Raw genomic sequence first — 26,698 nt, 5'->3', positions numbered from 1 at the left:
TATGCACATAGTCTTTATTATAACAAATTTAATTTTCATCAGTCTTGGGGAAAGATACAAATTTAGAGGAGAGCCAAGGTAAGGGTTTCCAGATAAATTCCTTTTCACGCAAAACTCGCATCCACAAGAAGGCATCCGGAAGATCCCCTGAAGATGATCAGCAAGTCGCGGATCGAAACTTTGGGAGACAAGGACGTCATCAACCGGTGGAAAAACCGAGAAACTTTTCTGCCACGCATCCACAACTTTGAACATTAGATAGAAAAATTTTGCGATTACACAAACAGGGTTTTTGAAATTCCAACATTTAAGTAAATACTGAAGATTTCATGAGCCGGCTGACATATTTTTCATCAAGTTGCCATGAAAAGGGCTAGTATTTTCGATCTGATGTTCATTCAACACTCCAGGGGACTTTGCATTTTCATTTAAGATTGTGTGACACCCATAGCTACATTTAAAAAAATCTTCATCCATCAAAACTGCACTGAGCGTTAATTATACTAGGCTAGCTGATAGTTACAATTTACAAACCTTCATATACAACTTTGCATGAAATGATACGACGCAATGATGTGATAAGCAATTCCAGCACACAATTTACCATTAATCCTATTGTTTTTTATGCAAATGCCATACTTTACAATAATGTTAACTTCTGTTTACCAGCATTTCAATTTTCAATTTTATCTGGATTATCTTTATGATGAAATTGCTGAAGTCCAGGGTAATATCGAAGCTGTTTCTTCGTGGATAAAAGATGACCAATCAATCTTGAACAACACGAAAACCAAAGCCATGCTAATCCATGTCTCCCAATCAATCAACAAAATTAAATTCTTTCCAGGCTCTGAAATAGATAAAAACACCATTCAGTTTTCTAAAATCGTCAGAATTTGTAAATCCTTACAATCTTAACTGATATTATCAAATAAATGAAATCACTAACCATGTCAATAGTATACCATATCAACTGAAAATCCAAGGACACGTTATACTGACTCACAGAAGAAAGCAATTAGTAACTGCATTAGCATTCACCCACCAACGTTACTGTGCCTGAATGATAAGTGACCTTTCCAAAGAACTCGATGACAAACTTCAGAAAATCCAAAACTCACGTGTCAGATTCATTTTCAACCTCTGCTATGATGAGCATGTATCCTCGTATTGGGGTGAATTAACTTGATTAGGGGGTATTCATTAATTACGTGAGGCAATTAGGATGGGAGGAGGTCAAGCAGTCTCATCCAACCTCAAGTGGGGAAATGTGGGGTACTGGCAAGTATCACGCAATTTTTTTCCACCAGAAACAGTATAAAATTATGGCCTTAGTAATCTTAAACACTAGTCTAACCTAATCTTGCATAAAAATAATTGAGCTAATCTTTTTCATTAATAAATCCAATACAATGAAGCATATCATACCTAAACTGAAAATATGCATTTTGAACAATCTCACGAGAGATTAAAGGGATGATGATAATAATAATAATATTTATTGTTCTTGGACAAATTGTCCATTAAGAACATAAAATGGATATAACATATAAAAGAGCTCACAAAATAAACTTTTACAAAATATATCAAATATGTCCAAATGGAATTCAGCACAACTAACACATCAGGACATGGAAACGAAATCTTGAAGTTAACTCAATAAATCATAGCAAGAAAACCTAACTAGGCACATATACCGATCACAACATTTAGGGTAGAACATGAACAATAAATAAAACTAAACAAATAGAACATGAATAATGATGGAATAGGGTTGAACCAGATCTCACGTTACCTTACTAAGGGGAAGGGGGGTCTGAAAATCGCCAAAATCACCTCGCATAATTAATAGATGCCCCCTTACCCTTTAACCCTTTCATTGCGTAGCATTTTCTCAGAGTTGTTTCACATTGGCGGAGAATTTTTTTTCACTGCATTTTCTTTGTTTTTCGAAAATATGAAAACAATTTCAATAAAAAAGGATTTTTATATTCATTTGACTATTTATTAAACAATTTGTTAATGGCATCACAGTGATGCCATCCGCACCCATGTGATAAATGCTCCGGATATTTATGCAACCCGTTACACAAACATTAGGAATGACGGACATATTTTTACATAGCCACTAAGATGTTTGAAATAGTCTGAAATGATGGCGGAATTGAATTATATAATAAGATCAATATTTTTTCATACGTCATCCACTATCCATGCTTCAAATTTTAGGTAAAAAAAGTTTTCGAATTTTAATTTTCACATTTCTGAACTTTTAAATTTACTAGCCACTTAGATTTGCATGCAAACATATGAAAGTTATTTTATCTTTTTGACATTTTATTTGCGTTAATTCTGCAAAAATTGACTAATAATTGTGAAATTCTTTGAAAAAAGCGTTCAAACACAGCCCTGGAACTTCTGCACATCCTTCACCATCGGAGGTATACTGATTCGCCACTTTTTAGTCGTTCTTAGGACGTAAGGAGGATTATTTCTTCTGTTTGTCTTTTTGAGTTTCAGTGGTGTGTCTTTTTTGAGTAACTCAATGGATATTTCAACAAATTATTATAATTTTCCATGCATAAACTCAATAGTGTAGCCACGGGAGGGGTGTTTTTGGGTACAACCCCTGTTGAGGTGCCAAAAACGGGTAAAATGGCCCCCGACCCTCCGGAAGGGCCCCAAAATCTCTGGCAAAAACCTCCCATTTCAAAATCGTGGCTACATCACTTTATAAACTGTGCCCACAAAGAAGAAATCTATCGATTAATTTTCACACGACTTTGTTTGCATGTCCCCTGCCTGCAACATCAGGATCCTTCGCCCCAGTGTAAATTATAGCATCTTGCACGAGGCCATTAGGCTCAGAAAGCATACCTATATAATGTTATGCCGTGTTTGTGACGCCAAAGCAACATGGACTCATGAAGCAGAGTTCTTTACCCGGATAGTAAATTTCTTTCATTCTTTGAGTGAATAAATTCAAAAGGGGTCGAATTTTATGCAAGGGTACTTGGTATCGAATCATCTACTCCTTGGTTCCTGTCAAAATGCATGCAACGGAAAATTAGTTGAAATCAGTCTCGGGTAAAAGTGCTGTGAAGGCAAGAAAAATCTAAGGTATTTTTCTACCTTCTCCAATAATCAGGAATCGATGGCCATCTTATAATACTTGATACAATCATACATGAGGTACCTATATCAGACCAAAAATGTCTCCCATTTCCCACGAGTCAGATTCCTATGCTCGGTTATCCTTGAAGAACTGCATGTTGAGACGCATTGGCAATATGGACCACAGCCTTTCAGACCAGAATATTTCCTCCAGCTCTCACATACTTGCATCCTCAACGTAAACCTCAGTTAACACCTATAAAATATACTACAATAAAATACATTACACTTACAAAAGACACTTGACTGATGAGCTTGCTCTTTTGCAGTCAGAAAGCGTTAACATTTAGAACCGACATACAAGAAATATCTAAACGTGTATGGTCCAGATAAAACGGCAATGTATAATAATCCAAAATAAATTGTTACTTCGCGCATAGAAATTTTGCTGATTTTCTTTTCTGTTTATAATAGCTCTATTTGGTCTAAGTAAAATATGTAAATTGCTTCAAAGTAAAAAAAAAACAACTTTGCGGAGAAGACCCAATGCAGTGGTCCATGTATACACTTGAGTAAATTGTGCCAGAGGTAGTTTTATTGCGAGGAGATATTCTAAGCCTAGTTCACCAAAGGCTAAACGGTCTTTGGGGTTTGAAAATAGGTATAAAATTAAAGGTTTCTCCCATATTTCACATAAGTGGCTAAATATATGTAAAATACTGAATGTCCAATAGAAAAAGGCGCTACGGTAATATTAGAAAAAATAAAATCTCTCTAGAGGAGTGAAATTGCACGCAATCGAAAGATGTCCGAAGAAGAGACTACTAATGGCGAGAGTTGCAAAAACTGATAAGGAAGAGCTGACTTTCTCCACGACATGCAAACAATACTTGCATGCATTTCTCATAAGAATGGCAAAAATACTTCTAAAAATAGAGATAACAGGCGACACAGAGCGACTTGTAGTCTATTCTGCGGTGACGTAAAACGACTCTTTCATTTGAGCCCCAAAATTCGATCATTTTTTCCCCAAGGATTTCCCTAATTCTAATTTTTAATTCAAAATGAAAAAAATACAAAAGTTTTCCTAGAACCTTCATTATTTCCCGTGAATAACGAATTGGTGGTCGTAATTATTCCCACCTAGTAACTTTAACTAACTCATACGAAATAAATGAGAAAAAGTCGAAAAAATCTATTTCTTTTTCCATAACCTTTCCTTTTCCTTGAAAGGGTCTATTGAAAGGGTCGGATATTCAGAAAATGAGTCGCAAATATATTATGGAAGAATGTTATGAGTTGTAACGGCATTATATAAATATTAAGTTGAAACGATAATAAAAAGAGTAACAGATTATTCAACTGTGTTAAGCGTGCGTTTTGTGACCGTATTTTGAAATACGAAAATATATTTCGTTGATGAGATGGAAGGAAGGTTATGACTAAATATTGTTTACAAAAATTTTAATAGGACTAAAACGAGATTAATAACCTTCAAATGTGGCAAAATTTAGTACAAATATTCAGAAGAGTAAAGAAAGTATCACATTTAAATTTTTTTGCAACGGCAAAAAATCTTACAAATTAGAAAGTACTCCATAAATGTAAAAAAAAGTACTCAAAAAATATAAACAATTTTTCAAAAACGGAAGGCATATCCAGGTAGCCTAATCCAGTGCGTGTGCAGGAAACCATCATGAGAGTAGACAGAACAGAGCGGAAGAGCGTAGGGAGCGATTGAAGGACATAAACCGGCGTGGCATCAATGTGATGCCACCCGCCCGTTGGCAGGACCTACCTAGATATTAATTGACATGTTCTTACACCAACCACCAACCTGATTAATTAAATTTTTAATTAAAACTTGGGAGTGCATTATCTGAATTATACCGCTACGGCCAAAGAACTGCCCAATGCCATAAATGCTTTCTAGTCAAACCCACTAAATTGCGTAATTTCCTCCCAATAGACCAAAAACTGTTAAAAAAAGTCAGTAAAAACAAAACATTTTGTTTACCATCAGCATGATAACATTCGGTAATTTGGATTTTAAATAGTTTTAAAAGCTGTTCTTCATTGATTTGCTATCAGGGATTTGTTAAATGTCTTCCATATCATTGTTTTAATTTTGAGCTCTTTAACTGAGTGAAAACAAAAAATATTTGACAACAATGTCCTCTCTTGCCTCCCTCATTGGCGAAAATATATATTATATATTAGAATTGTAAGTTTGTTGAAAGAGAAGTTCTGTAAAAGAATCTTAAAATGTCATAAAAGGGACTACTTTGCTCGTTGTTATTCCTTATTTGGTGTTAGTGATTGATTTAATTTTTTTCTGAGCTCACTACTATTACAGAAGACTTATTAACACGAACAACGTAATTACGAAGTTCTCCTTATTGCAAAGCAGATCATTGGCCCTGAGGAAAAGACCAATCCAATCTATAGTAAAAGAAACGTTAGTACAAAATATTCGTTATTACGAAATTACGAGCCTCAGTCCCGGTCGTTACAAAAAGAACTTCATCATGAAGTCCCACAAATAATGCAACAGCATTTTGGTGAATACAGTAGACTCTCGTTGTTGCGAAGTTCAAAGGACCAAAAATCTGGAGGTTCGTAACAACGAAGTTCGAATAACGTTTCCTTTAGGAATCGTAAAAAAAGGTACATACATTGTAAATGCGATTAAATTATGCGAAATATATATATAAACAGGAAAATTTGTTTCAGATTCTCAATAGAAGGATGCAGCATTACACAATCGAGGGTTCATATCTTCCCGAATACAGTAAGCCCGATATACTAACTAGATGCGTTCCAAGACCTTGCTCCTAAGTTCATAAACCTACAGTCTGGCCGCCAAAAGTTATCCGATGACAGGCATAATGGTCAAGGTTGGGGTAGGGGGTGAAGGCTGCCAGGTAAGAAAGGGAAACGCCTGGGAACGAAGAAAGGAACTGGAAGGGACGACGAGCGTGAAGGACCCAGGGGAAGAATTACTTGTTTTGGTGGATCAGGCTTATTCCAGTTCTCCTTATGCATTTAACATCGTTGTACGACTAGGCAAGGGTGTGAGGTGCGTTTGGGGGACAGCGATTGGCTGTAAATCGTGCCGTCATCGAGCAACTCTCAACGACCGGGCAGCAGGCAAGGAATCGACGAGTATGATTACCCTACAGAACCCAACACTGCTTTACACTTACGCGCTAACTCACGATTGTGACGAATTGATCTATCTGGGCATGCGACGCATCGGGAGCCGAAAAAATAGCTCCCTGCGGTGACGAAAAACGGGCAAAATGCTGAACAGTTCCTAAATTCACACCGGCTTCAATGATACTTTGTTCAGATTGTGCCCTAAGTGAGAGTTCCCCAGCACCACACCGCATAGCAACGGCCAAATCGAAAGACGACAAATTCTAAATTTTAAAATTTTGAATGCTCGTATCTCTGAAAATTCGTAAATCAAAGGGGTGTAGGAAGAGGACTAACTGTATGTCCAATTTATGAGCGGTTATAAGTGGATCACCATGACTCCTTAGGAATGAAGCTTATTAAATAATGTTGCGTGTCAATTGAATTAAGAACCATAATTGACATTCTTGGGCACAGTACACGAGAAGAACTTAAATGAGGCGCGATTATTAGAACTGAGCATAGTGAATATCCACCTAGCTTATGCAGGTAACTTCGTAATAAAGTTCATTTTGTAACCGCCGGTACTGGGACTGAGGTTTGTAATTTTGTAAAAATGAAAATTTCATAATAACACTTCTTTTACTTAGCTTGGATAGGCCTTTTTGTCGGGACCAACAATTTTCTTCGTAATAACGAGAACTTTGTAATAACATTGTTCGTATTGACGAGTCTAGTGTATACACTATGCTACGTTATAATCATTCTTCTCCTCATGAATGCCCAAAAGCGTCGATTATGGTTCTTCTTCAGCACGCAACATCATATAATAAGCGTCATTGCTGCGTGCATCAAGTCCTCTTCTCACGAACATTCGATTTGCAAACTTTCAGAAACATGAACTTTCAAAAAATTCAAACATGTGCGAAACTTCAAATTTGGTGCCTTTCAAGTTGTCCAATGCAACGTGGGGTGCGGTCCATTGAACGCTACCAATGCTTCGGAGCGCCACAGACGAGCTCCCTAGCGGTCCGCTATTCGCTACGGAGTGCTACAGGTTAAGGTGTGACATCACGGAAAACGTCACACACCCATTTCCCGCCTCGCTTCAGACGCTCCCGTGATAACTAGGGTCTGCAGAGGAGTGAGTCATTTTTTGGGGGAAATTCGAAGGGAATTCACTGAGGCAATGGAGAGTTTACTCACATTACAGTAGTTGGACGCTGAATGTGGATGCCTTTTATCTGTAAAGGTGACTACGAAGTAACGGAGTAGGCGTACATAGTAAATAGATGTAAATTTAATAGTGATTTAAATAAATATATAGCAAGCACTATCTCTCAGTAGACATTCTCGTATGTCCCCCAAAATGAACTCAAATGTCTCTGGAAGCAGCCTTTACATTCAAAAGGCAACAAAAAATTATTAAAAGGGAACTATGTGAATGTACTATGAGAAAGGATTGTAAGAACATATATCGACACATCAACTCATGCCATAAATTAAAATATGAAGAAAAATAGGATACAAATGGAATGGATTAATGTTTCATAATAGTAGTTAGCCATAATAAGTTAATATGCTTCAAGTGAGAAAACGGTAGAGCACCTACTTTTTCCTTTACTAGGGTAATGAGTTTCAATTAGAAGGGGTAGGCGAGGGTAGGTGTGAGAAATACGGTCCAAAGTTTCTTGATTTACTTTATGGAACCTCGATATTGGAAAATAAAATAAATAAAAATGATATTCGAACACATTTATTAATATTCAATGACCATAATCGCCTCAATTCGCATTTAAAACCATCTCTTCGATTTCATAATCCCAGTTTGCCTGCCCTCGTTCATTTCCGCCATTTTGACTTTGATCCTGACCCGTCCGAAAAGAAATTCTGGTAGCGAACGTAGCGCCTATGGACCAGTGCTCCGGAGCACTTCCGTCTGTAGCGTCGCGAAAGTAGCTTTCATTGGACCACACCCGTGGTGTCATATGTTTTGCTCGCACTCACACTTCGGGCATAATCTGAACTAAGTATCACTTAATCCATTGTGAAGTCAATAACTGCTCAACGTTTGGCCCGTTCTTCCTTCCCACTGAGAGCGATTTTTTTACGACTTCTGCTGCATCACACACCCAGCTAGATCAGTTCATCACAGATGTGAATTAACCAACCAATGTAATACAGTGTTGCATTCTGCAGGATAGCCACATTTCTCAAGGACTTCCTGAATTCGAGAAGACATCATTTGCATTTTATTACATCATGCTGCATTTGCCCTTTATTGCATCATGCTGCATTTTTCTATTGATGAAATCGAAAAAATGAATGTGCATGTTTTTATATATTTGTGCATAATATAATTGCATATATGACTCTGAAGCTATTCCGCAGTGTGACTTTAAGCATGGGAGATTGAAGAGACTAGAAAATTTGACACAGTATGCTTTTTTGCGATGATTCCCAAAAGAATTGTTCACACGGAATTAGTCATTACAAACCTTTGGTTTTTCAGTCCCGTGAACTTCAGAATAACGAGTCTACTGTACTGCTATTTTTCATGTGATGCTATTAGGGGTAATTTACTCAGAGCAAAGAAATTATATGATTATTATTATGCCACATTGCATCCAAGGGATGCAATCTGGATTGCATCCCTTGGATGGATTGGATCCAAGGACCACCTCTACCAGAAGATAAAAAAAGTTAATGAGCAACAATTCTAAAGGTTAAGTTAAGATTTGAGTCAGCAAAATCAACTCAATCACTCAGCAAATAGTACAGTTACTTATAATCAGCCAAGAGCAGTGTCAAACCATTCTTTGAATTGCTAACTTCCGATTACAATGACAAGGTATTTACCCAAATAATCCTTTCCAGACTAGTTGAAATAAGTACCTAAGACTATGACAAGTATAGTGTATCTATTAAATAAAATGAATTTAATACATAATGGCTGCAAAGCTTTCAAGAAAGGATGATCATGCTTTGGGGGAGGGCCAGATGGATTCGAAAAAAAAATTGATTTATCCAATCCGCCCTACAGTATATGTAATGGTCTGTGCAGTGTCCTTCAAATTCAAAGGTCTGTAGTTAAATTCTAGCTCCATTGGAAATCTTCTCAAGTCATTTCATGCTTATGACAGTCATTGTTGAAATAGCTACAGTAACAGACAAGATGCTAAAAAGTAAGTGGTATGTATTTCTAATGTGAGTTATTGAGGGAATAACGGGAAAAGTAATTAAAGACTGTGAGTCCCTCATACGAAGACCCTTACTCTCGTTAGTCAACCAGTCCTTGTCAGAAGGTGTATATCCTGATTCCTTGAAGGTATCTAAGGTGGTCCCAGTGTATAAGAACAAAGACAATAGAAATAATCTGCAAAACTACAGGCCAGTATCTATAGTGCCACAATTTGGTAAATTATTTGAGTATGTATTCTGTAAAAGGCTCATTGACTATCTTGATAAGCAAAACATAATATCACTCCATCAATATGGCTTTCAGCAGGGAAAATCGACAGAATTGGCTCTATTTAATGCAATTGATAATATTACACAGGAAATAAATAGTAAAAATAAGGTAATGGGGATATTTTTTGACATGAGCCGAGCCTTTGATGCTGTGGATCATGACAAATTGCTAAAAAAATGTGAATCAATAGGTATTAGGGGCATTCCTCTAAATTGGCTTAAGACATATCTTCATGGAAGAAAACAGAAAGTAGCATACAGGAAAGATGGGACGGTCTATTTCTCCTCCACATTAGAAGTCAAAAAGGGTGTACCACAGGGGTCAGTATTGGGTCCTCTTCTCTTTCTAATATTCATCAATGACCTACCTAATAAAATTGTAACCCAAGATAATAAGTGTGTATTATATGCAGATGATGTAACCATCTTATCAAAAAGAAAAAATCTGACCGCGTTAATTGATTCCAGTCAATATATAATAAAATGCATGCAAACTTGGTGTGATGTCAATGAACTAAGGCTAAATGATGATAAAACCCAAGTGATATTGTTTTCTGCTGGGCACAGCCCAAAGGACAATGATCTACTGCAATGTAAAAATAATTATCTTAATGATATGGAATGTGTAAAGTTTCTAGGAATTTATGTGGATAGAAATATGAAGTGGGATGCACATATAGAGCACCTATGTAAAAAACTGAATACAGTGTTCTATCTTATATCAGTATTAAAGCATAGTGTAAGCCAGTATGTTCTGAAAACCCTTTACTATGGACTATTCTACTCAAGAATTTCATATGGAATTATAATATGGGGATCTTCGCCCCTACTTCATGATGTGTTTGTTATACAAAAGAAATTTGTGAGAAGTATGTGCAAACTAAAGTATCGAGCTCATTGTCGCCCTTTTTTTAAAAGCCTTAAATTACTCACTGTACCTTGCGTATATATATATCAGAGTGTCATATATGTAAAAAGGTATAAAGGTTGTTTTACTATGAATAATAAGATACATTCCTACGAAACAAGGAGATGTTATGACGTTCATGTCAAACAATCGAACCTAGCTCTGGTATCTAGAGGGCCTGAGCACATGTGTACAAAATTGTATAATAACCTACCTGTAAACATTAAAAGTATAGAAAATATTGATGTTTTTAAAAAGAGGGTCTTTGCTTACTTAATAGAGAAGTGTTTTTATAGTATAAAAGAATATCTTCAATCTGAAATGTAGCACTTTCTTATGTTAATTTGTTAATTTTGACGTGCCCTATATACTTGTTTAATGATTTTATCATGACATATTGTATCCTTGGGCAAATAAATATTATTATTATTATTTGTTTTACCTGCAAACATAAAAAAATAAATTGGAAAAATATAAATTTTCCATTGAATTCCTTATGCATGCAATACTATCAGCAGACAATCATTGCAGAGATAACAATACAGCGGACAAATTTCCACTTGAATCCAGTCCTTTATGATGTTAATTAGTTTTAGTTTATCTCTGCATGGAAAAAATTTATTATGGCAACGCGCTATGGTCATCCTTTCTTATCTATTTTTCAGTTGTTTTTGTGTATGTGCGACAAGTAATTGCTCTGTTGAGTGGTAACATGTTTGATCGTTATTGGAAGTCATTTAAATAGCAGTTGATTGTGTTTGTAATAGTGAGATGTAAAGTCTTTTGATCAAAATAAGCTACACTTATGAATTGTGATAAAATGAAATTGTCCAAACAATAGTTATGGGCACAGACGTTTTGCGATTAAGGGCCTGATCAAAGAATTGGATGATTGATAAGAACAGAAGAAATAGTTATTGCAGATACTGGAGATTGAAAACAGAAGAAATCATCATTGCAAATTCAGGTGACTGAGAAGAAAAGACAGTCCTTATGGAAAGAATCATTTACCGATTTGACGGCATATAAGACACTTTTTTTCCTAAATTTGGTCTCAAAAAAGTTACCTGCGTCTTATACGTGAAGGACACAGGTTAACTTTCAATACTGAATGCTATTTTTAGCCCGGATAAAGGTCTAGACACACACAACTTTTTCTACATCTACCATAATTATTTTATCAGGTTTAATTAAATTTTTGCCAACAAAAATATAGCTCAAAAGAGAGAACTGGGGTGGTTTCCTTCCGACACCGCACCGTTCCCGTCAAAAAGTAAACGAAACTAGTAGCGCTCGCTCTGCCCTCGGTGCGGAGAAGCGGGGAGTAGCACATAGTACAACATTGTACTACTCGTTCAACGTATGATGCTCGACACACGTGTCGGTATCGGTGCTTAAAACTGTTTGTTTAAAAAAAATACCCTGGAAAATATGACTACAGGAAACAAGAGATTAACCTATACAATTCAGTATAAACTAGGAGTGTTAAACTACGCCAAAGTGCATGGAAACAGAGCAGCAGCAAGGAATTTCGGTCCACCACCTACCAAAAAATGATACGTACTTGGCGACTGCAGGAAGATCAACTGAAGACTGCTAAAAAACAAAAACATAGCCTTCGATGCCCAGCTCCATCTTGGCCTGAACTTGAAAATGCCGTAAAAATGTGGGTGATAGATAAGAGGAATTCTGCGATAAGTGTTCCAACCAAAATGATAATCAATGAGGCCAAAGGATTTGCAGAAAAACATGGGAATCAGAACTTTTCAGGGTCTGAGGGCTGGTGCTACAGGTTCATGAAAAGGCAAGGCTTATCAATGCACACAAAAACAACTATTGCACAGAAAATGCCAGCAGATTATGAAGAAAAAATACTAGCATTTCATAGGTTTGTTATAAATGCATGCAAGAAAACTTCTTTTGAGCTCGGTCAAATAGGAAATATGGATGAAAGTCCACTCACATTTGATGTACCATCCAACAAGACTGAGTATTAAAGGGTCTAAATCAATAACCATAAAAAACCACAGGTCATGAAAAAATCCGATATTATACGGTAGTTCTAACATGTTGTGCTGATGGCACAAAACTACCGCCATTTTTCATGTTCAGAAGAAAAACTCATCCGAAAGAAAAACTTCCAACGGGTGTAAATGTTCATCCAAAAGGCTGGATGGACTAAGCTGGAATGAAACTGTGGTTACAGAAGGTATGGGCGAGGCGACATGGTGGACTCTTAAGAAAACCCTCTCTTTTGGTTTTGGATCAGTTTAGCACCCATAGAACTGAAACCATAAAGAATAAAGCGAGAGAATTAAAAACCCAGGTAGCTGTCATTCCTGGTGGACTGACTAGCCAATCGCAGCCTGTAGATGTATCGGTGAATAAGCCATTTAAGGAAAAAGTGCGAGAACGATGGAACAAGTGGATAGGAGAGGCACATCACGACCTCACACCCTCAGGTAGAATGAAGCGGCCCTCTATTTCACAAGTGCGCGAGTGGGTAAAAGATCTTGGGAGGACGTAAAGGCTGAAATAATTGTTTAGTCCTTTAAGAAGTGCGGAATCAGTAATGCTCTAGACGGAACAGAAGATGACGCATTATTCGAAGAAGATGATACTAGCGATGACGGAAACAGTAGTGATGACGATATTCTTGTTTTCGATGATGATGATAGTGAAAAGGATTTCTATGGTTTTGAAAGTGGTTAAAGTCTAATTTCATGATAGGCAACTTTTTCCTTGAATCTGTGTTTTTTATTGTTTCTGCTTTATTTTGTATTATGTTTGATTGCTTGCCGTTCACTCATTTATTCATCATAGAAATATACATATCATGTTCAAAATAGCTTGCCGTTTGTTAATTTTCCTTAATAAAAATATGTTTGGTAATTGCATTCAATGATCGTTTATTTGGCTTTTACGAAACGTGAGAACTAAAAGAAACCACACTTTAAGTTATTGTGGTACTTTAGTGGTACCTACTTTAGTACCCTCCAACTTTATTGAAACTTTTTTTCCTTGCGTGTGGCCTTCTAAATAAGGGTGAGTCTTATATGCCAGTGCGTCTTATATGCCATCAAATACAGTATTCAGAAAATGGGCAACCATGAATATTATACTTGGTCACAGAGATCGAAGGCCAAGCTGATCGAACAAAAATGATAGAATGCAAATGACCCTGGCTTTGGGGACGAGATGAATGTTTGATACTAAATATGCGTCTTCAAACCGATTTGTTTAAGGGTTACTTGGCTGATGCCACGCCAAACACAGCCTCCATTGTCTTTGTCTCTAAGCATGAGGCCCTAACACCATGTCAAGTCACCCCAGGGCCTCCCCCAAGGCCCAACCAAAGGCCCCAACCCCAGGCCCCCGCCCACACATCCATCATCGCAACCTCCACTCATCCCAACCCTAAGGTCCAAACAATAAACCTCAAACAGCAACGAGTCAATCAAAATGAACTCACTTTTCTGGTGAAACATGTACCCAATGCTCATGTTAAAGACATCAGGAAATGCACCACAGCAAAAGTAGAATGGGATATTTCAGGATATTTAGGATATTCAAGAGCTCAGGAAGGTGATCCTACGAGAACTGCTCATAGTAATTGTGATTATGACTTTTCCACAATTGCAAATACCCTAATTGCTATTATTTACTTCCTTTGTTAGTATGTTTTCCTGGGTAGTATGTTCATCTTTTGTGGTCCCTTCTTAAATATACTAAACAAGTTCTACTGTACAAACAAGAACAAGAGAAAGAAATGAAATGCGTACACTACAACTGTGAATGCTTAAGCTGCTAAAATTTACAGTAGATAAACACTAATATAACACAATGTTATTACAAAATAAAGTCACGTTCCCAAACAAAGGGTTACGTTAACACAAGGTAAAATAAACATTATAATGAATCTTTAGATGCTATGAAATTACGAACTTCAGCTCCTTTTCTGATAATCACTTAAAGAAATTTATAGCGAAGTTTGACACATGGCTCAATGGAATAGGATGGTTTCCTATTATTTTTTTATTGCCTAAATCAAAAGATTATAACTCCTGGAGTACGCATTTCACGCTCTTAGATTTTTAAATGATGATATCTATTTTTCGTGGTTAAAGCACGCGAAAACACGATGGCTAAGTATGAATGCTGGGAAAAGCCCATGTGATGTCATTCTGGTTCCGGCTGACACCATGTAAGGCCACCTTGGTGCGAGGCTATGAGCACCGCTACGATGCAGGCAGCTAGCAGGTAGCACTTGGCTTAAATAAGGATTATTAATACCCTATCAAACAAAGGAAACCTTCTGATCTCAGGCAATTTTAATAGGTGATTATGAAGAGATTTTTCCTTGAGCTTAGTGCCTCATGCATGCATTGGTAATCTCAAACGACGTTAAAACTCCTATCTACTCGTATAGTATCTAGGTTCTGGTGATGTCACGTGGAGTGGCATCACATGGTCGCTAATCTGGTCTTTTTAAAATGAGGTTAATTTCGACCATTAACATTTGTCTACACTGGGAGTTCTAAAACCAACTAATTTGCATATTGTGAATACAGCAATGGTGGTTAATGAATCACAATCAATGCCTTTCGTTTCCTTTGATGAAGGAAACTACCATATTCAGTTGGGTATTTACAACTCTAATAAAAATTAAACTCTCTAATCACTAGCAGTGCTCCTGAGCATCTATTGGTTCTTTCGCTTGCAGGAAATTTTATTTCGTTTACTCGCTACCTCTTATCATGGAATAGAAGTAAGCTGAGTTTCGCCTTCCTGATCTGCCTCAGTAAGCAACAGACCTCCGCTTATCTGCTTACCCCTTTTCACGGTTGGAATGTTTTGAACTATTTTGTAAACTGACTGCATGAAAAACATTTCCAAACGTTTGACCATTGTTTGGCTACCTACAGAAGCTTCCCAAAATTTTTATTGCTACCCGCTTAGAGTCGAAGTGTACTTTCCCTCACTGTAGGGATCGCTCATGCAGCTCAACTCTCCCCCGTCAACCTTCACGACTGGGGGTGCCTCCCAGAATTTCCTATCGTACTGCCCATTCCATATTATTTCCTTCCTGCTCCACACTGTTGACATTCCAACGACAAGTGTCCATCCATTAGAAAAAAAGAAGGGTTGGCCCAAAATATACGGATTCATTCCTTGCGAGACACTCCGCCAGGCTAGAGGGAAAGATATTTGTAGGTTCTTTCCCGCACAGGCTGTTAGCTGAAATCATGCTCTCCCGCAGCTAAAAGGGTTAACTAGCAACGTAGTTTCAAGAGAAGCTGCAACACTAACAATGATTTCATTTTGCAAAATTTGAAGCCTTAGTAAGTGATGGAGTGAAGCAAAGTTCAAATACGTACTGAAGACATTTTTGAGACTGAGTTAATACATTTGTGTCTAAAACTGCTGAATTGTAATTGTAGAAACTTATTTATTTGCAAAATGGGGGATTTCATCTCAAATCGGGCAGAGGGGTGTCATGTGACCATCACCGATTTCTCTGACATTTGTATATGTGAATGCAGTATCCTTATGATGAATAATGATGACTTTATCTCAGCTCAGAACTGAACCGTTATAAAGTTACCATCCTTTGAACATTGCTGAGTCAGGCCTCAGAGTAAAATATGAAAAATCACATAAATGCTGATTACTAAGTAACCATCGCCCGTAAAGCAGTGGTTGTTGTTTCATTTTGAAGAAAATTCATTTATGCACATTCTGGCATAACTTTCAAGTCATTTGAAGCAATAGTTAACAAATAGGACTTGTTTAAACAATAAAAATTAGTCATTATTTAACAATTTATTACTAAAAAAGGCCACCTTTTATTTTCTTTAAAATTTCTCAGTAGGTAGTTTAAATGTTCTGCTTTCAATTAAAAAAATAAAAAAGGTAGTATTTTTATTCTTTTTGTTTTAAGGCATGTCAAAGTTACGCAAGTTTTAGACTTTTTACACCAAGATTGCATACCTTCAAGGGGATAAAAATGAAGTTTCTTTCTACTTAGCATTGATAACAGTGGAGAGTTCATATCTGAATGATTGGTTACATCTATTGACTGAAAGCAAGTTCAAACTTGTTTACTTCCATGGCATCCAATGTGTGCAAACACCCACTGCTACTGGCTGGAAACGGTGAATGAGTCACTATTTCACACAAAATTTACCATTAACATGTGTCTAAACTTAGATTTCTAAAAATCAAATAATTTATATATTATGAACATATTAAGTAATGGTGGGTAATGAATCACAATCAATGCCTTTCGTTTTCTTAGATGAAGGAAACCCTATTCGGGTAGTTTAACGTGTTCTATATAGGACTTTTTTGAATGTACTTGCCACAGTTGAAATTTCTCAGATTTTAGTTAGGCATAATTTTCGACCAATTCTTACAACTGTATCAGATGTCCCTATTCATGTCCAGTTGCACTGAACAACCACCTAATACTTTCTTCCTTTTCAAGACCTTTCCCCGATTTTAATATCTGAAATCTTTTTTTTTAATTAGCTGCTGACTTATCTAAATATATAATTTATTTCTCCATATGATACCTTTTTACACTATTGTTCTTATATCTGATTCATCCCAAGGAAAGCATTTGCAATGTCATGTGGTAAATCATCTGAAGGGCCTGCATACCTTAGGTATTATATTCCACACAAGTAAATATTGATATCTGTACTTTTTGCCAGGGATAGGGTTGTACTTAATCTGGAAGAATCACACTCAGATTCTTTGTGAAGTCAAAATGAAGCACCGATGCCACACCAGTGTTACCAACTTCTCTTTATGAATAGCTTCCCATTCTATTTTCCGAATATAGTGGTGAAACACACCTTTCTTGGTGCAATCCTAAACTTCAGCGATGAATTTTTCCATCAAAATAGTATTTTTTAACAAATCACCTTTTTCACAAAATCCGTAAGTCACTTTTTAATTTTCTCGTCATCCAATCTGTAAGTGGCCGTTGTCAGGCCATCAATTCCAGGACATATGCCACATTCTTGGAACCAGCACTCTTCTTTAAGGATTTTACAGAGATACAACTTACATAAATAATCATTTTCAGTGATTGAGTTGGTCAAATTTCTTATACTGTAAGATACAATTTTCAAATTGGAGCAATAAATGCATCTGTAAATGTCAGAACTGGTTGAATTTTGGCCCATCTTGGCCTGGCTAAGTAGAACTGGGTCAATCCAATTTTATTCCAGGATGTTGTTCTTGCGCAATGGTGTAGGTTTTGTTTATTGATTGACTCTTGAATCGTTTTAATTTGTTTACTGTATTATGATTCTCAATGGCAGTGTACACATCTTGCTGATTAGGAGTTACTCAAGAACAATCTTTATCATCATCCTAGTAAAATGAGAGCACAATGTTGATTGAGCACTATGAGGAAGAGGATGCCAACAGTATACATCAGCATTGGCCCATATTCCTAGTTGTTTTTTTAGCTCTGCATGATGTCAATTGTATGTTTGGTTGAAACTGGAAAAGCAGCCATATTATGTTGTTTAGATTAACTTGTGGAAAAGAATGATAAAATTTGAACATGGTCACTCATAGTCATTTCACTCTCGATTCTTCAAAAACTGCAGAGACATTCTTTTCCCATGAAGTACACGTTTGACAATTATCACTTTCTTAAAGTAAGTAAAGCAAATTATTACGTTACACGAAAATTGCATTTTACACATGTAAACTGGCTCTATTTAGAAAAAAATGATTGGGTGATAGGAACAACTGACATCAACAGTTTCATGTCTTGGTAGTTAACAGACACGGGACAACTATAGCTCCCTCTGAAAACCACTCAATCAAACAGGCTGTGGCACTAACAAATTCAGATATAAAGAGACACAGTACTCAAAATCTCACCAGACTTATGTTAAGTGCTACTGAAAAATACTCCGTGCAAATTGCTACTCATTCACTGTCTCATTCTAGTAAGATTCATTTCACAGTGGGTTAACTCTTCTCGGGATTCTCACCGGGTTAAATTATCCATTTTTTATTTTATTTTTTATTTTACTTTCAAACCACCGGATACAGCTCGTATTGGCCATTTTATACCGGGGTGTTCAACAAATGTAACAATTAAACGTACACAAACGACCATACCCTGGATCGGGAAAACCTACCCAGGCGGGACTCGAACCCTCGACCTCTTGGTTGGCAGGCGAGAACGTTACCCCGCCGCCACCGAGGCCGGCAAATTTAGCCAATGTTTCAAGCCCTGAGTGCAGGGCTCTCGGGTCTCATCCTGCAGGAATACATGCAGCCCTGAGGATGAGCCAAGAGTCGTATCGTGACTCACATCATACAAGAGTCGGAGCTTGAAACATCGACTAATATGCATAATTTAACCCAGTCGCAATCCCAAGAAGAGTTTATCCACATTATTCCCTGGGAAAGAATCACTAATTCATTTTAATATTCGCTAACATTCACGATCTTACATTCCCTGGTCAATTCAAACCTCCCAAGTGGCATCACTTCCTTCCTTTGTCATGAACAAGCAAATACACTCAATTTCCTATTATACATGCAAAATTCAATCCTATATTATGCAAGTGCATCCAAGGCTATTACAGTATACGAAAGAGTGAAAGAAAAAAGTATGTACAGATAGCTAAGATACATGACAACACAAGAATTTTTCCCCAAGGTACTAACACTTCGCAAAAAATTGTTAATTACTACATATGTACATACATTTATTAAAGAAGAGCATGGTAAACCAGTGGGTAGAGTGCTTGGCTACTGATCAACGGGTCCTGCCCTTGCTCCTGCCCACCGTTTCTCCCTCTTCCTGACGGACTGCGTGGCCCCACAGACTGGGCTGCCGAGCTCATCCACCTCTTCTACACAACCCCTCACCAAAATCCAACACCAGCCCTTCATTATGGCTGGTGTTGCACAGAAGTCGGACACATCAATCTGGCTGGAGAAAGGTCAAATATCAAAGTCATAGTTTTCAAATTAAATTTATAATGAGTGGAGCATAACATATGGCACATTATTCACTAATGATTTTGCAGACAAGAGCATTAATCTTATGCTAAGTTAATATGTTAATTAAATGCTTTTAAATAGAGTCACTATTTTAGTTTTAGAAGGTGTAAACATGTTCCAGTGAATTAAGTGTTCTGTTCTCAATTACAGTTTAGAGATGAGAAAGTTACTACCCACAATTTCATGAAATATGCCTTATTAACTGAGGAAACCACCATCTGCACAAACCAGCCTCCATGCCCATGCCATGGCTGGCTCACTAGGCCAGCACCTATTTTCAAAAAATGATCTGATTTCAGGAATCATAGTCTAAAACTGTGCGAATTGGCTAGAAAAATTTATAGAATATTTCCTGGTTCGTGTGACGTCAGAAGGCCTGAGGAGTCTATGTTAATTGTTTTTTAGACTGTTGAGTTTTTTGACCTGGATAAAATGTTTTCTAAGGTAAATATGATATTTTGGAGCCCTAAGAACATAAATTGCAGTTGTTTCGACATATCTTGATTCCGAAGATCTTGATTTCGAAGCGAATTATTGTATGTAATAGGCAATGTCGCGGTGGGAAAGCTTGTGCATTCAGACGACTCATACAGGGTTCACACACTACCTAAATAATGAAAGTCACAGTTTTTTCCAGGTTTTCAGTCTCTATGTCGTCAAATTCACGGTCTGTTAATAAGTTAACAATAAGACAATCACCAGCCATATATTTACTAAAAATTAACGTGGTATTGTAATCAAGATTGAGACATTTTTCAGGTTTTATGGCAAAATTCACTGCTTTTTCACGGCAGACTAAATTCACGGCTTATTCGCAGTTTTAAGGTTTTCACGGTTGAGTGGGAACTCTATCATAGAACAGCACTGATGGGATTAATTCTTAACTACTTCCGGTAGGGCCACTTATGCCAAATAGGTCGAAGGGTAGGAGCCAGACAAAAGGTAGTCCACGTGATGGTGTAACATAAAAAACACTGTTGGAATGGATGTAGGAAACCCTACCAACTACCTCTCCGCTGAAAATGTAGAGTTCAAACATGAGCCTTGGAATCTCATCTAACGGGACCCATCCGCAAAGGGCGGGTGTCATTCACGGTAGCGAGGTCGGCAAGGTCCTCGGGGTTGGCAACATGCAAAATCCAATGCCGACAATTATCATCATCATCATCAACAGCAACAATGATGAAACAAGAAAAGATGGTGAAGAAGAAGTCCGCAATACGTGTAGGGACGAGGAATGTGAGGACAGTGATGAGGGTGGGGAAGCTAGAAAATATCAAAAAGAAAATGGATAAAGGGAGGATAGATATCATAGGATTATGCGAGGTGAGGTGGATGGATGGGGGGGGGGACTATTGGAGAGATGGTTATAGGATTACCTATATATAGTGGTGGAGAGGAAAGTCAACGAGGGGCAGCTTTACTATTAAACAGAAAGATGGGTAAGCCTGTGGTAGGTAAAGATCAGGTAAGCGATGGAATTCTTATAGTAGAAATTGAGGCACAATCCACCAACCTTGTGGATGTTCAAGTTTACATGCCCACTACCAATCATAGGGAAGAAGAAGTTGATGAGGTGCATGAACAGCTCAAGGAAATAATTAGAGAAACTCCGGGCAAGAAAAATCTGGTAGCGATGGGGGACTGGAACGCTTCAGTCGGGGAAGGGAGGGATGGAAACAAAATAGGAGAATTTGGATTAGGAATTCGGAATGACAGGGGTGAGAAAGCAGCAGAATTTTGCAGGAGAAACAAGTTATTCATCACTAACACGTGGTTTAATCATCACAAAGGGTGAAGGTACACATGGAAAAGTCGAAGGGATATTGGGAGATATCAGATAAGACTGCACCATGGTAAGGCAGAGGTTTAGGAATATTATGAAAAACTCGCACAGCTTCCCTGCAGCAGATGCAGATTCAGATCACAACCTAATACTTATGAAATGCAACGTCCGATTCAAAAGACTTAAGAAAAATAGGAAGGCAAGGAAATGGAATGTAGAAATGCTGTGAATTGAATTCCTCCTTTTATTCTGAGAATTGTAAAATTTTTAACGAAGCCCTACCGTCAATGTTAACACATTTAATGCCGCAACAATTTCCATGACGATGTTGATACATACTGAAATTGAAATATAAGTTAACATTTACTGCAGAATTTCGTTTAAAAGTTGTAAACACTGCTCAAAAGACAGAGAATTCAATTCCTAGTTTATACATTTTGCGAAAGGAACAAATATTTATTTTGAAAACTGACTGAATGAACAATTGAATAACCACATCCCTTACCACATAGAGGGATAAAATAAGGCGAGGGGTCAGGGTTCCCACTCCCGGATTTCGAGGGTACGGCTGAAGTCCCGCTTTGCTGGGTCACAAAACTAAAACATCGTGAGCAACCGACCATCATAAAGGGGGGAGAGTAAGGAAACATACATTTTTTTCATCCCTTCAGCGTAGAAAAATCTCCAATGAAAATTTGCAGCTTTTGTCTCCCTGGCCAAGAAACGAGCTGGCACATATTTTCGTTGTTAGTAGCATAAGGGTTAATCGGTAGAATACTTAAATAATAATAGGCAATGACATAAATGCTCAGAGATATGTAGACTTCCACAACGACCTTCTCATGGGCAATGAAGATGGTTACCAGGCAGACAGCATAAAAGAAGACGAACCCTGTGAATCCGACGAATAAGTAAGTGTAACTGTAGAAGAAAAAAATATCCTATAGAGAACTGCTGTTCCATCAAAAGAATTAGCAAAATGCAGTCTCACCGAAGGTAACACTGATTTAATACTAGCTGACCCAGTGAACTTCGTAGCACCTAGGGGAGAGTGGGGGCAAAACCGAGTGGGTGGGTCAAACCCACCCTTTTAAAATCACCCGGTAGTTTTTGCTTTCAAGCAGCAACATTATAAATTAGTTGAAGTGGCCGCCAGCAGATAGAGCTTGTTTACGTTTGCGTAGTGGCCGCCATTTAGTTTCTGTGAATTTTAAAAATTTTATAGAGTTTTCTTAAAGATTTTTATTACGTTTGTTTTGGATCTGACAGCTATAATGCGGATCTGATTTACCAACGGTAAGTTGATATGATAATTTCGTATTTTTAGTTGTGTTAATTAAGCCCGTGCAGCCGAGTAGTTGATTATGGATACGCTTGTATTGCCATATTTCTGATGTTATGCGTCGAGGGGCAAAACCGTCACCGGAGAGTGGGGCAGGACAGACAGAGATTGGATACTCTTAAAGACAGGGATGATTGTAACGAAGGAGACGAGGAGGCTTGCAAATTTTGCATTTAGTTGTATTCCAGTTCCAAGAATAAAGAGGGTTGAATACAATGTTTACACTGCAAAGGATGGGCTCACGAGGCGTGCTCAAATTTTGAAGAAGAAGATGACAATGTCATTAGTGATTTATGTACGTAAGTTCATATCCAACCTCACATATTGTTAATTTACCATTTCATGTTGAGAAATATCACACACGTGTTAAAAGTGTTTGTAAAATGAATATTTCAAAATTGTACAATAAAGGTTATGTAAAAGCAAATTCAATGGGTGTCTGTTTTGCCCCACCTATGGGGCAGAACCATCATTTTGTCAATGGTTGAAAAAAAAATCATAAATATATTTAATTACTATCATAAAAATGCATTTACATTAATATTCTACACCCTATATGTATACATGTTACTATTAACCACATTTAAAAGAATATTAGCGACCAAAGGATCAAGTTTTCAATGAAAAAAGGTTAACCGCTCGGTTTTGCCCCACTTTCCCCTAAAAATCAATGAACAGTTTAGTTACACCATTTACAAATCAAGAGTGGCTACACTGAATTTCACAATTTTTAACATATTATAATAAATTAAGAAAAATAATCATGAAAACTACAAAAAAAATCCATTACAATGCCTTGTTAGAAGGACATTTTCTTTAGTATTTCGAAATAGGGTAGACTGGGGCACATACACACAGAGATTTCCCAATTAATTATCTAACTTTTATAATTTACTAAGGAAATTTTAGACATTGTTTTATAAAGCAGTTTATGAAGTAAAAATTTTATTCATTCAATGGTTGGTTTATTTGTTTTTAAATCGTAAAAAAAAAGTTTTTAGGTTAAAGTCCGTTGAGTTAACTTGTCCCCTCCTTGGGGCAAATTTACACAACAATAGAGCGATGCTTGACTGATGCTCAAATCTCATGAGAAAAGCCCCTAGGAGCAGCATTAATATCTCATAACTTGTGGTGCGCCATTTACAACTCAGTTAGGAAAAGTGCACTGAATAAATGTGCTCAGTCTACCATACACATTCATTTTAATTATCTTGAAATCAAGCATCTTCTGATATACAACAGTTTTTGTTTTGATATCAGGCCCAATAACAAATAAAACAGATTGTTTACATACCGTTAACACACCACATATAATTGACCATGGGAAACGTTTTTTTTTTCAGACCATTTTTAAACTCGGATGTTTCATAAGATTTTAGAAAATTTCGCATCAAAAAAATTGTTCCATAAAACATCAAATTCTGACCAGAGGCAATATGTGAATCAAGCTAAATTATTTTTTCTGATATTCTTAAGGTATATTTCTCTCCCACCACCTGTAAAAATAAAATTAAAGGCTTTTTGCTTGCTTTGTTGTTAAAAAAATTTATGTAAAAAAAACCCTTAACAACTCGAGTAGTGAGTGTTGGCTCTTCCTTCTAGTGTGATGAAATGCTTGTGTTAACTGTTTCTATGCCTGAGCAAATATCCATGACATAAATCTAGTACATAATCAGTTAGGTCGTGACAGACAGGGTTCTGAAAACCCTATGTTTACATATGACTTCCTGCCTGCTGTCACCAGTTCTTTTAGTAACCTAACTAGCACATCCATATCACTCACTTTATCAAGAACTTCTGTACCATGCTCTGGAAGTAAATCTTCATCCCATACTTTACAAACCTTTATCACCAGGCATCAAACTATACAGTGGAATCCTGACAACTATGAATACATAACAAGCTACCACGAGAGCTCTTGAAAGAAAATATTGCCCGTTTCCTTTATCACAATTTCAATAGTCGCTGCAGTTACGCAATTTAATAACATAATCTTAGCCAAAAGAAATTTAACATAAGTCTTTTTGATTAAAAAACTCTCTTGAAAGGTCAACCAAACATGAAACGTAACACTAAAAAATAAGACTTCACATCCGAGTATTGCCCGGTATAAAATTCATACTACTCCAATCGGTAATAGTACGCTTTTTCTTTGGATGACATGATCGTAAAATGGATCCATTGACATAAGGGTTAAGGGCTGTCAAAGCTTTGAACATGAGAATTTGGTTTAGGAATCGCTAACGATTAAATTCCTGCCACGTGAAATTCTTAAGCGACGGCCAGAAAATAGAAAAGGGCGACTCCATTGATGCACGAACAACAGATGAATACCTTCAATATTTTACACGCTAATTTGTATAGTCTAAGCATTGAATTAAGGAGGAAAGGCTACATTCCTCGTGGTAGAAGCATTACTTTACATTGATCGATACTGCAAACTGTCGAAAATTGTCACCTATGTCACATATTCACTCCAAATACCTTAATATTAACGGCAATTTACATCATAGCACATCTAGAAAATGTCACATTTTTACCTCAAAACTAAATATGTTACCTTCTTCGTGGTCGTATTTCTGGAATACTGGAAGTAGATGTTAACGTTCGCAATCCTCTCATCCCACGTTAAGAAGTCTCAAAACTATGCACTCCCAACTCTTCACTTCCTCCGATTTTAGGTAACTCTCTAATGGCTCGGTAGTAGTAAAATTGTCCGCTGTGAACAAGGGAAATGCATTACAATTATCCATAGGGTAAGTGAGTCACTATTAAATTTTAAAATGCAACACCATGATTCCCGTTAGCAATCAGAATTTTACCAATGAATCGATCGAGCCTTAAGGCCAAATGAGTGCAAGTAGACTAATGAGCACATAAAATGCTATCCATTCGATACTTAACCCCCACACGTGCTTCTCCTTGAGAATACAAATGTACGTTCGAAGTGCCAGCCTGAAACATAAATTTTCAAAAAAATAATATGAGTAACGTAATTCATTACAAACTAAATTATAATTTCACAATAATGAGAGGGCAACATAACAGCAACTTCACCACATTTATCCATAGTCTTTCCATTGCAGAGCGGCCCTACCGGTCCTACCTACGACCAACCTACGACCACCATGACAACTGCCTTCTTCCCGTGATGCAATTGGACAAGTGACGAAGTGACTCGTAAAAAATAAGTTAATCAATTGTGCGAAATAGTATAATAGGAAAAAATGGAAATAATTTATTATAAATTTATTTTTATAATTCTTACTATTAACTTTGTGAAAGTGTCGGTCGTACTCGTCGTACTGAACCTGATACAGGATCACGTGACTCCTGTAAGAGCGAAATTCAAATATCGCTTTCGTCCTCCCCACAGTCTAAACATATTTAGACTGTGGTCTAAACGTATGTTTAGACTTTGATCCTGCCACTGTCTTCTTGTAGCGTCAAAATTTATTTTTAATACCGCTACTGCACTGAATACGAAAATTTAAGCTAATTCGTGCTCGAAGAATTATGTAATTTTTTAAGTGTCAATGACAACAGCGCGGACCCAATATTTTTCAGAGTGGAGGGGGCTAAGCGATGAGAAAAATATTATAAAAGAACAAAATACAATTGACCTAGCAAACCACGGAGAAAATTTTAATGCCTACAACTATTACTAAATTTTAATTTCTACCCCTACATCTACTAATTTATTTTTTTAATCTCTCATTTTAAGTACCCATGGAGAAAATGATCATTAACTCATCCCTTGTCTTCATTTATAAAATTGAGAAAATTATATGTTTTTATTATACAATAATAATAGCCTTTGTTACATGGAAAATTTACCTTTCATTAACTTGCATTTACAAATGATTGCATTCAAAAATAAATTAATCAAAAAATAATT

General features: G+C 36.9%; 1 long non-coding RNA gene across 6 annotated transcripts; it reads right to left on the bottom strand.

Annotated features, from left to right (window-relative positions):
* On the bottom strand, positions 1-25,927 carry LOC124172608. 6 transcript variants are annotated; one of them, XR_006868209.1, is made up of 5 exons: positions 25,858-25,927; positions 25,623-25,755; positions 25,361-25,519; positions 19,373-19,601; positions 1-850 (listed from the first exon to the last, which is right to left on the bottom strand). It is a non-coding gene; the product is annotated as an uncharacterized LOC124172608 (long non-coding RNA). The 6 variants fall into 6 exon arrangements; XR_006868215.1 differs by having other exon boundaries at positions 25,705-25,755; XR_006868222.1 differs by having other exon boundaries at positions 25,705-25,755; positions 25,861-25,884.
* Positions 25,928-26,698: the final 771 nt, after the last annotated feature.

The sequence above is a fragment of the Ischnura elegans genome, chromosome 1 (assembly GCF_921293095.1).
Source record: "Ischnura elegans chromosome 1, ioIscEleg1.1, whole genome shotgun sequence".
Lineage (NCBI taxonomy): Eukaryota > Metazoa > Arthropoda > Insecta > Odonata > Coenagrionidae > Ischnura > Ischnura elegans.
Note: the sequence above shows the minus strand (reverse complement) of the source record. Positions and strands in the feature narration are given on the sequence as shown.